Source organism: Rhincodon typus, chromosome 33 (genome assembly GCF_021869965.1).
Source record: "Rhincodon typus isolate 14 chromosome 33, sRhiTyp1.1, whole genome shotgun sequence".
Taxonomy (NCBI): Eukaryota; Metazoa; Chordata; class Chondrichthyes; order Orectolobiformes; family Rhincodontidae; genus Rhincodon; species Rhincodon typus.
Window position 1 is genome coordinate 2,779,635 of NC_063364.1, and position 10,255 is coordinate 2,789,889.

Genomic DNA, 10,255 nt, shown 5'->3' on the forward strand with positions numbered 1-10,255 from the left:
CTGTCATTTACTCTTTCCCATCCCACTCCCCACCCCCCCCCTGCCGAAACACATCTTCAGAATATATACCAACATTTTTGTAGCTACAATCAGTTCCGAAGGAGGGTCACCAGACCCAAAATATTAATTCTGCTTTCTCTCCATAGTGTTTCTAATTGGAACGTAGGGCAGTGTGGAAAAAGCTTTTCAGTTCTCTAGCCATATTTTAGAGTCATAAAATCACAGAACTGTACAGCATGGAAACGGACCCTTTGGTACAACACGTCCATGCTGGCCAGATATGTTTAATCTGGTTCCATCTGGCCCATAACCCTCTAAACTCTTCCTATTCAAGTGGCCATCCAGATGCCTTTTAAATGTTGTAATTGTACCAGTCTCCATTACTTCTTCTGGCAGCTCATTCCACCCATGCACCACACTCTGTGTGATAAAGTTGTCTCTTAGATTCCTTTTAGATCTTTCCCTTCTCACCTTAAACGTATGCCCTCCAGTTTTGGACTCCCCTACCCTGGGATAAAAACCTTGACTATTCACCATATTCATGCCCATCATCATTTTATAAACATCTATACGGTCACCCCTTAGCCTCCAATGCTCCAGGGAAAATAGCCCCGGCCTATTCATTCTCTGTCTATTGCTCAAACCCTCCAACCCCTTGCAAACCCTTTCAAGTTTAACAACATTTTCCTATAGCAGGGAGACCAGAATTGAATGCAGTATTCCAAAAGTAGCCTAAACAATGTCATGTACAACTGCAACATGATATCCCAACTCCTACATTCAATGCACTGACCAATAAAGGCAAGCATACCAAACGCCTTTCTCACTACCCTGTCCACCTGTCACTCCACCTACAAGGAACGATGAACTTGCACCCCAGTGTCTCTTTGTTCAGCAACACTCCCCAGGACCGTACCATTAAGTGCCAAGTCCTGCCCTGATTTGCCTTACCAAAATGCAACACCTCACATTTATCTAAACTCCATCTGCCATTCCTCAGTCCATCTGATTAAGGACCCGTTGTACGCTGAGATAACCTTCTTCACTGACCACTACATCACCAATTGTGGTGTCAGCTGCAAACTTCCTAATTATTCCTCCAATATTCAATTCCAAATCATTTATATAAATGACAAAAAGCAGTGGAACCAGCACTGATCCTTTCGGCAACCTGCTGGTTAAAGGTCTCCAGTCCAAAAAACAACCCTCCACAACCAGCCTCTATCTCCTATGTTCAAACCAATTTTGCATCCCCATGGCTAGCTCTTCCTGGATTCAATGTGATCTAACCTTGCTAACCAGTCTACCATGAGGAACCTTGTTGAACCTTGTTGAACGCCTTACTGAAGTCCACACAGACAACGTCTATTGCTCTGCCTTCATCAATCTTCTTTGTCACTTCTTTGAAAAACTCATTCAAGTTAGTGAGGCACGATTTTCCACACACAAAGCCTTGTTGACTATCCCTAATCAGTCCTTACCTTTCCAAATACATGTGATCCTGTCCCTCAGAATCCCCTCCAGCAACTTTCCCACGTCTGACATCAGGCTAGTCGGTCTATATTTCTCTGGCATTTCCTTACTACCTTTCTTAAATAATGGCACCACATTAGCCACCCTCCAGTCTTCCAACATCTAACTCACAGCCATCAATGATCCAAATATCTCAGCAAGGAGCCCAGCAATCACTCGCCTAACTTCCCATAAAGTTCTGGGACACACCTGATCGGATCCCAGGGATTTATCCACCTTTATGCATTTTAAGACATCCAGCACCTACTCCCCTGTAATATGGACACTTTTCAAGATATCACTGTTTATTTCTCTGAGTTCTCTAGTTTCCATATCCTTCTCTACAGTAAATAATGACGCAAAGTATTAATTTAGTATCTCCCCCATCTCCTGCAATTCCACACATAGGCGGCCGTACTGATCTTTAAGGGGCTCTATTCTCTCCCTAGTTACACTTTTGCCCTTAATGTATTTGTTGAATCTCTTTGGATTCTCCTTAGCCTTATTTGCAAAGCTATCTCATATCCTCTTTTTGCCCTCCCGTGTATACTCCTACTGCCCTGATACTCTTTGAGGGATTCACTCAATCGCAGCCATCCATACCTGTTTCCTTCTTTTTCTTGACCAGAGTCTCAATTTCTCTAGTTATCCAGCATTCCCTACACCTACAAGCCTTGCCTTTCACATTGATAGGAAATCTGCCTCTGGATTCTCATCTCATTTTTGAAGGCCTCCCACTTTCCAACCACCCCTTTAGCTGTGAATATACGCTCCCAATCAACTTTTGAACATTCTTGCCTAATACCGTCAAAATTGGCCTTCCTCCAATTTAGAACTTTAACTTTTGGATCAGGTCTATGGTTTTCTGTTACATTTTTAAAACCAGTAGAATTATGATCACAAGCCCAAAGTGCTTCCCCACTGACGCCTCAGTGATTTGCCCTGCGTTATTTCCCACAAGAAGGTCAAGTTTTGCTCCTTCTCTAGTAGGTTCATCCACACACTGAACAGTAAAATTTTCTTGTACACACTTGACAAATTCTTCTCATCCAAGCCCTGATCATTAGTCTATGTTTGGAAAGTTAAAATCTCCTACCACTACTACCCTACCATTCTTACAGATAAGTGAGATCTCCTTACAAATTTGCTTCTCAATTTCCCACTGACTATTGGGGATCCCTGTAGTACAATCCCAACAAAGAGATCATCCCTTTCTTATTTCTCAGTTCCACTCAAATAACTTCAGCGATGTACTCCCAGGAATATCCTGCCTAAGTACAGCTGTAATTTTGTCCCTAATCAAAAACTCCACTGCCTCTCCTCTCTTGCCTCTTTTCCATCTTTCCTATAGCATCTATACCCTGGAACATTAAGCTATCAGTCCTGATCTTCCCCTCAGCCACATTTCTGTAATAGCTATGATATTCCAGTTCCATGTTCTCAACGACGGACTGAGTTTATCTGCCTTACCTGTTAGGCCTCATACATTGAAATAAATGCAGTTTAATTTATCAGTCTTACCTCATTCTCTGCCTTGCTGTTGCCTGCTTTGATTGTTTGACTTGCACCACTTCTCAAATGTATTAGTCTCAGACTCATCTCTTTTCTCAATATCTCTTTGGATACCACCCCCATCCCACCCCGCCTTTCCTTACTAGGTTAAATCTTCCCAAGTAGCACTAGCAAATTTCCTCACCAGGATATTGGTCCCCGTCCAATACAGGTGCAAAATGTCCTTATACAGGTTACTTCTACACCAGAAGGGATTCCAATGGTCCAAAAATGCAAATTCCTGCCCCCTGTACCAACTCCTCAGCCACACACTCATCTGTTCTATCCTCCTATTCCTACTCTCTGGGTATAATCCAGATATTGATACCCTTGAGGACCTACTTTTTAAACTCCTGCCTAATTTCCTATATTCTCTCTTCAGAACCTCGTTCTTTTCTCTTCCTATGTCATTGATACCAACGTGTACAATAACTGGTCACTCTCCATTCTGCACTGTCTCCAAAATATCTTTGCCCCGGCACCAAAGAGGCAACAGAGCATTCTGATGGCTTGCTGTTGGCCAAAGAAACGTCTGCATCCCTGACTAGAGAGACCCCGATCACAATCGATCAGTTGGAACCTGACATAGCCCCAGTAGAGCCAGTTTTAGTACCGGAAACTTGGGCTGCCAGTGCTACATTCCCCAGTGAGTCCATCAACCCCCACATTTTCCAAAACAGCATACTTGTTTGAGATAACTGAACTCCAACCGATCCAATAGGATTCGCAATCAAACATACTCCTGTAGGCTTAGTAATCAGGAGCTTCTCCCTAACCTCCCACATCTGACAGGATACAAAGGGTGTGCAGAACCCATACAGAAACTTGCTGCATTGTGCTTTTATTTTAATATCTGACTGCAAACGTCTGTAAATTTGTCAAGTATTGTGCCAATGGTGTTCTAATAGTACAGCCTGTGGACATTGTTGAATGGAGATTTATTTTGTTTTGACAAGAGTTACTCTGTATTTGCATGCACTATTTCACTCAAAGTCATCTTTTATACTGATGAACGTGAAAGGCCGCCTGCACTTGAGACTTATCTTCACAAAATGCATGACCAATCTCTTCATGGAGAACCATGATGGCACTATAAGTCATTTAACAGTGGAGAGCCCTGTGTGACAGGTTGCGCGTGATCATCAAATAAAATCTTTGCCACAAAGATTCATTTTGGGAAATGGACAAATCGAAGGCCATCACTAGATCTTAATCTACAGACTCAGAAAATACCACAGTTTTACTATCCTAAAAACACTGCTCTGTGATAACTTAACACTTAAGTTCTAAGTTATAAGTTTTATAAGTCTTAAAAACGAACATTTAGCTAAACAATGAAATCCTGACACTCCCAGCTGTGACTAATTCCGATAATGAGGTCTCTCCAAGGTCAGCTATGAAATTTCACTGTTTTGTTTGTTTTTCTTCTGGTTCTGATTTCCAGAGATGCTTGTAATTTCACAATCAGTCTGCTGTGAACTTTCACCGAAAGGTTTTTTTTTGATGAACTTTGGACCTGTTCTCAGACCTCCCACATGGTCTGTTCCAGAACTCAGGCTCTCTCTCTTACTTGGAGTTGTACGGAAGCAAAACATTTATTAAGAAGTAAAAATGAGTTTACTGGCAGACCAAGTGTTGTTGCCCATCTGTTGGTTAAAATCTATGCTATTTTGCATGATTCTAGCTTTTCAGGGATACATGTCCAGCAATTCCTTTATCTGACTTATTTCCATGGTAATTGATATTGGCAGATTCTTCTCATAGAACAAGACCCACATAGGAATCCAAATATTGTAGCAAATCCCTTACTATTTCTCAACGCCATACTCCACCTGACAGTTCATTTAATAAAATCTATGATTTCTAATTTAATCCTAAATTAATAATTCTAGCACTCTTCTTCTTTTCTACTTTACCTTAAGAAAATACCATGGTTGGGAATATCTAGTCCCCAACCTTACATTGTTTAAAGCCATGTTCCTGCCAAGGGTATGAAATTCTTCCACTCTATTCAGTATGTTGCCATTTCTGATGTTGTTTCACATTCGTACTAAATCAAATATCATTGTCCTTCCATTGGTGTCCTGATTTGATTCATCTTAATTTTTCCAATGTCAGCTCACATGTGGTTTTGAAGTCACATGTAGGCCAGACCAGGTAAGGACAGTGAAGTTTTAAAATACACCACACCGCTGATTTATGATCATTATTACTGAGACTAGATTTTATTTCCAACTTTATTAATTGAGTTTAAATTCCACCAGCTCCCATGGTGGAATTTGAACCTATCTCCTCAGAGCATTAACCTCTGGTTGACATTAACACGATATCACTGTGTCCCCGTACCTGATTTTAGTTAATTACTGACAGTAGAAAAGTAAACAAAAACGTTGAAGGTATTTCTGACAGATCTTACTATTCCAAAGTGACAGAAACCCAAATCCCAACTATACCCAAAGTGTCAGAACACAATGGCTCTGTTTGCAAACCAGTAGTGTCACTTGAACAGTTTACCACAGACTCTTTATTTCAATAAAGATCAAATCTCAATTATAGGTTATTTAAAACTATATGTTTTCAGTTTCTGGGTGAGATGTAGCATTTCGAATGTTTGGTCAAAATCCTGGAACTCCTTCATTAACAGCACTGTAGGTGTAGCTGCATCCAAGGATTGCAGTGGTTCAAAAATGTGGCTCATCACCACTTTCTCCAGGGTAATTAGGGGCAGTCAATAGATACTGGCCTAGCCAGCAATACCTGTATCCTGTGAATGCATTTAAAAACAATATAATAATGTGAACAAATTCCCTTCATGAATCAGCTTTCACATGTTGGAAAGCTTGCTATGTGTCAGTCATCTTCCTATTTTCAGTGTTGGTAGATCATAAAGGAAAATTGAAATTGAGGGTAATACAATTGATATAGTCCACATGGACTTCAGTAAGGTTTTTGACAAGGTGTGAACTGACAGACTGCTCAAGGAAGGATGAGGCCATGGGATCCAGGGCAATTTAATAATTTGGATCCAAATAGGCTTATTCACAAGAGACAAAGGGTGATGTTCAAAGGTTGCTTTTCAGATTCGAAACCTGTGTCCAGTGGTGCAAAGTGAGGTTCAGTGCTGGACCCTTTGCTGTTTATCGTCCACAAAGAAAAGTCTTTGACTCCAAGAAAGTAATGACTGTCTGGACAGATGGGCAAAACAATGGTAAATGGAATTTAATCTGGAAAAGTGTGAGGCGAATTTTGGATGACTACCAAAGCAAGGAAGTACTTAATGAATCGTAGGACCCTAAGAAGTACTGAGGATCAGAGGGACCTTGCTGTGCATGTCCACAGATCCTTGAAGGCAACGGGACAGTAGATAAGGTGGTTAAAAAGGCCTATGTGGTATTTGCTTTATTAATCAAAGTATTAAATACAAGATCAAGGAGGTTATGATGGATCTCTATTAGACATCAGTTAGGCAACAACTAGAGTACTGCATGCAGTTATGGCCAACATACTATCGGAAGGATGTGATTGCAGTAGGGAGGTTGCAGAGGAGATTCACCAAGATGTTGCCTGAGCTGGAATGATTCAACAATGAAGAGAAACTAGATTGGCTTGGATCTCCTTAGAGCAGAGAAGGCTCAGGGGGAAGCCTGATTGAAGTGTACAAAGTTATGAGGGGCATAGATAGGGTAGATAGGAACAAATCTTTCCCTTGGTAGGGTAAGCGCCAGATGGTGAATAAAAGGAAGGCAAGGAGCGAATAAAGGGAAGACAAGCCATAGCAGAGTGGCTATTTTCGAAGCAGCCATTTTGAGAAGGGCAGCTTTGTGGTTGAAGTGCTGCTGGAGGTTTAAGTGTAAGCTTAAGTGAACACCGGGCTTTGCTGAGGAAGGCAAGCAGCAGTGAGGCAAGGCAACCGGAGCAGGAGCGAACTACTGCAGCTGCTAAAGACACAAGTGTAAAGGAGAAGTAGAAGGAAGTGTAACAGTGAAGTCACAGACAGCAGGCAAGTGAGTGGCTGGTGACTGGTAAGAAGTTTCTCTTCTCTCTTATTTTCTCTTCACTTTGCTATTGTTGTTAACTTAAGGGTTAAGTCATGGCAGGAGATCCCAGACCCATGTCACGCTCCTCCTGTGCGATGTGGGAATTACAAAGTCCCTGACTCCTTCATGTGCAGCAAGTGTGTCCAGCTGCTGCTCCTATCTGATCGCTTGACAGCTCTGCAGCTGCAGCTGCAGCTGCAGCTGGATTCACTTTGGAGCATCCATAAGTCTCAGTAAGTTGGTCACACCAAGATAAAACTTACTGAGGAACTTAGGGAATGGGTGACCAACAGGCAGAGGAAGAATAGGAAGGTAGTGCAGGGGTCCCCTGCAGTCATCTTCCTCCAAAACATTTTGGGGGAGATGGTTCACCAGGGGAAGGTGGCAGCAGCCTGGTTCATGGCACAGTGACTGGCTATGCTGCACAGGAGGGCAGGAAAAAGAATGGCAGAGCTGTAGTGATAGGGGATTCAATTGTAAGGGGAATAGATAGGCGTTTCTGTGGCCGCAAAAGAGAGTCCAGGATAGTATGTTGCCTTCCTGGTTCAAGGGACAAGCATGTCTCAGAGCAGCTGCAGGAAATTCTGCAGGGGGAGGGTGAACAGCCAGCTGTCATTGTGTATATAGGCACCAATGATATAGGTAAAAAATTAGATCCTACAAGCTGATTTTAGGGAGTTAGGAGTTAAACTAAAAAGTAGCACCTCAAAAGGTAGTAATCTCGCGAATGCTACCAGTGTCACATGCTCGTCAGAGTAGGAAGGGAAAGATAGCAAACACGAATATGTGGCTTGAAGGATGGTGCAAGAGGGAGGGATTCAAATTCCTGGGACATTGGAACCGGTGCTGGGGGAGGTGGGACCAGTACAAACCGACGGTCTGCACCTGGGTAGGATTGGAACCAATTTCCTAGCAGAAGTGCTTGCTAGTGTTGTTGGAAAGGTTTAAACTAATATGGCAGGGGGATGGAAACCAATGCAGGAAGTCAGAGGGAAGTAAAGTGGGGACAGAAATGAAGGACAGTAATGGGAAAAGTGGAAGCGGAAGGCAGAGAAACTGAAGACAAAAATCAAAAAGGGCCACAATGATTCTAAAAAGGCAATAAATGTCAAAAAAAAATGAGTCTGAAGGCTCTGTGTCAAAATGCAAGGAGCATTTGTAATATGGTGGATGAATTAATTGTGCAGACAGTTACTAATGGATATAATGTAATTGGGATCACAGAGATCTAGCTCCAGGGTGGTCAATGATGGAAACTCAACATCCAGGGTCATTCAATTTTCAGGAAAGATGAACGGAAGGGAAAGGGAGGTGGGATAGTATTGCTGGTGAAGGAGGAGATTAACACAATCGTAAGGGAGGAAATTAGCCTGGATAATGTGGAATCAGTACGGGTGATGCTGCGGAACACCAGAGGGAAAAAGACATTAGTGGGAGTTGTGTACAGACCACCAAACAGTAGTTGTGATGTTGGGGGACTGTATCAAATAGGAAATTAGAGATGCATGCAATCAGTTATTATGGATGACTTCAATCTACACATTGATTGGACTAACCAAACTGGTAGCAATGCGATGGAGGAGAATTTCCTGGAATGTATGAGGGATGGTTTCCTCAACCAATATGTTGAGGAATGAACTAGACAGCAGGCCATCCTAGACTGGGTATTGTGTAATGAGAGAGAATTAATTAGCAACATTGTGGTGCGAAATCCTTTGGGGAAGAGTGACTATAATATGGTAGAATTCTTCACAAAGATGGAGAGTGACACAGTTAAATCAGAGACTAGGGTTCTGGACTTAAAGAAAGCTAACTTTGATTGTATGAGGCATGCATTGGCTAGGATAAGCTGGCTAAGGATACTTAAGTGGTTGACAGTGGATAGGCAATGGCAGACATTTAAAGAATACATGGATGAACTTCAACAATTGTACATCCCTGTCTGGCGTAGGAGTAAAAAGGAAAGGTGGCTCAACCATGGCTAACAAGGGAAATCAGGGACAGCATTAAAGCCAAGGAGGAGGTATATAAATTGGCCAGAAAGAACAACAAACCTGAGGACTGGGAGAAATTTAAAATTCAACAGAGGAGGACAAACGGTTTAATTCAGAAAGGGAAAATAGAATATGAAAGTATGCTTGCAGAAAATGTAAAAACTGGCTGCAAAATCGTTTGTAGACATGTGAAGAGAAAAAGACTGGTGAAGACAAATTAGGTCTGTTGCAGCTAGAATCAGGTGAATTCATAATGAACAACAGAGACGGCAGACCAGTTGAACAATTACTTTGGATCTCTCTTCACTAAGGAGAAAACAAATAATCTTCAGAAAATACTAGGGGACAAGGGGTCTAGCATGAAGGAAGAACTGAATAAAGCCTTATTAGTCAGGAAATAGTATCAGGGAAATTAATGGAATTAAAACCCAATAAGTCCCCAGGGCCTGATATTCTGCAACCCAGAGTATTTAAGGAAGTGGCCCTAGAAATAGCAAATATATTTGAGATTATTTTCCAGCATTCTGTCGACTCTGGAAGAGTTCCAATGGACTGGAGGGCAGATAATGTAACCCCACTCTTTTAAGAAAGCAGGGAGAGAGAAAATGGGGAATTATAGGCCAGTTAACCTGACATCAGTGGTGGGGAAAATGCTGGAGTCAATTATTAAGGACGTAATAACTGAGCATTTGGAAGAATCGGTTCTAGTCAGCATGGATTCACTAAAGGGAAATCATGCTTGACAAATATTCTGGAATTTTTTGAGGATTTGACCAGTAGAGTGGACAAAGGTGAATCAGTAGATGTTGTGTATCGGAACTTTCAAAGGCTTTTGACAAGGTTCCACACAAGAGATTAGTAAGGAAAATTAAAGCTTATGGTATTGGAAGTAATGTATTGACATGGACAGAGAACTGGTTGGTAGACAGGAAGCAGAGAATTAGAATAAACAAGTCCTTTTTAAAGTGGCAGGTAGTGACAAGTTAGGTAACACAGGGTTTAGTGCTGAACCTCAGCTGTTCACGATATACATTGACGATTTGAACAAAGGAATTTAATGCAGTATCTCTGCAATATTGCAGACCACACTAAGCTGGGTGGCAGAGTTTGCTGTGAAGAGGATGCTAAGAGGCTGTAGGGTGACTTGGACAGACTGGCTGA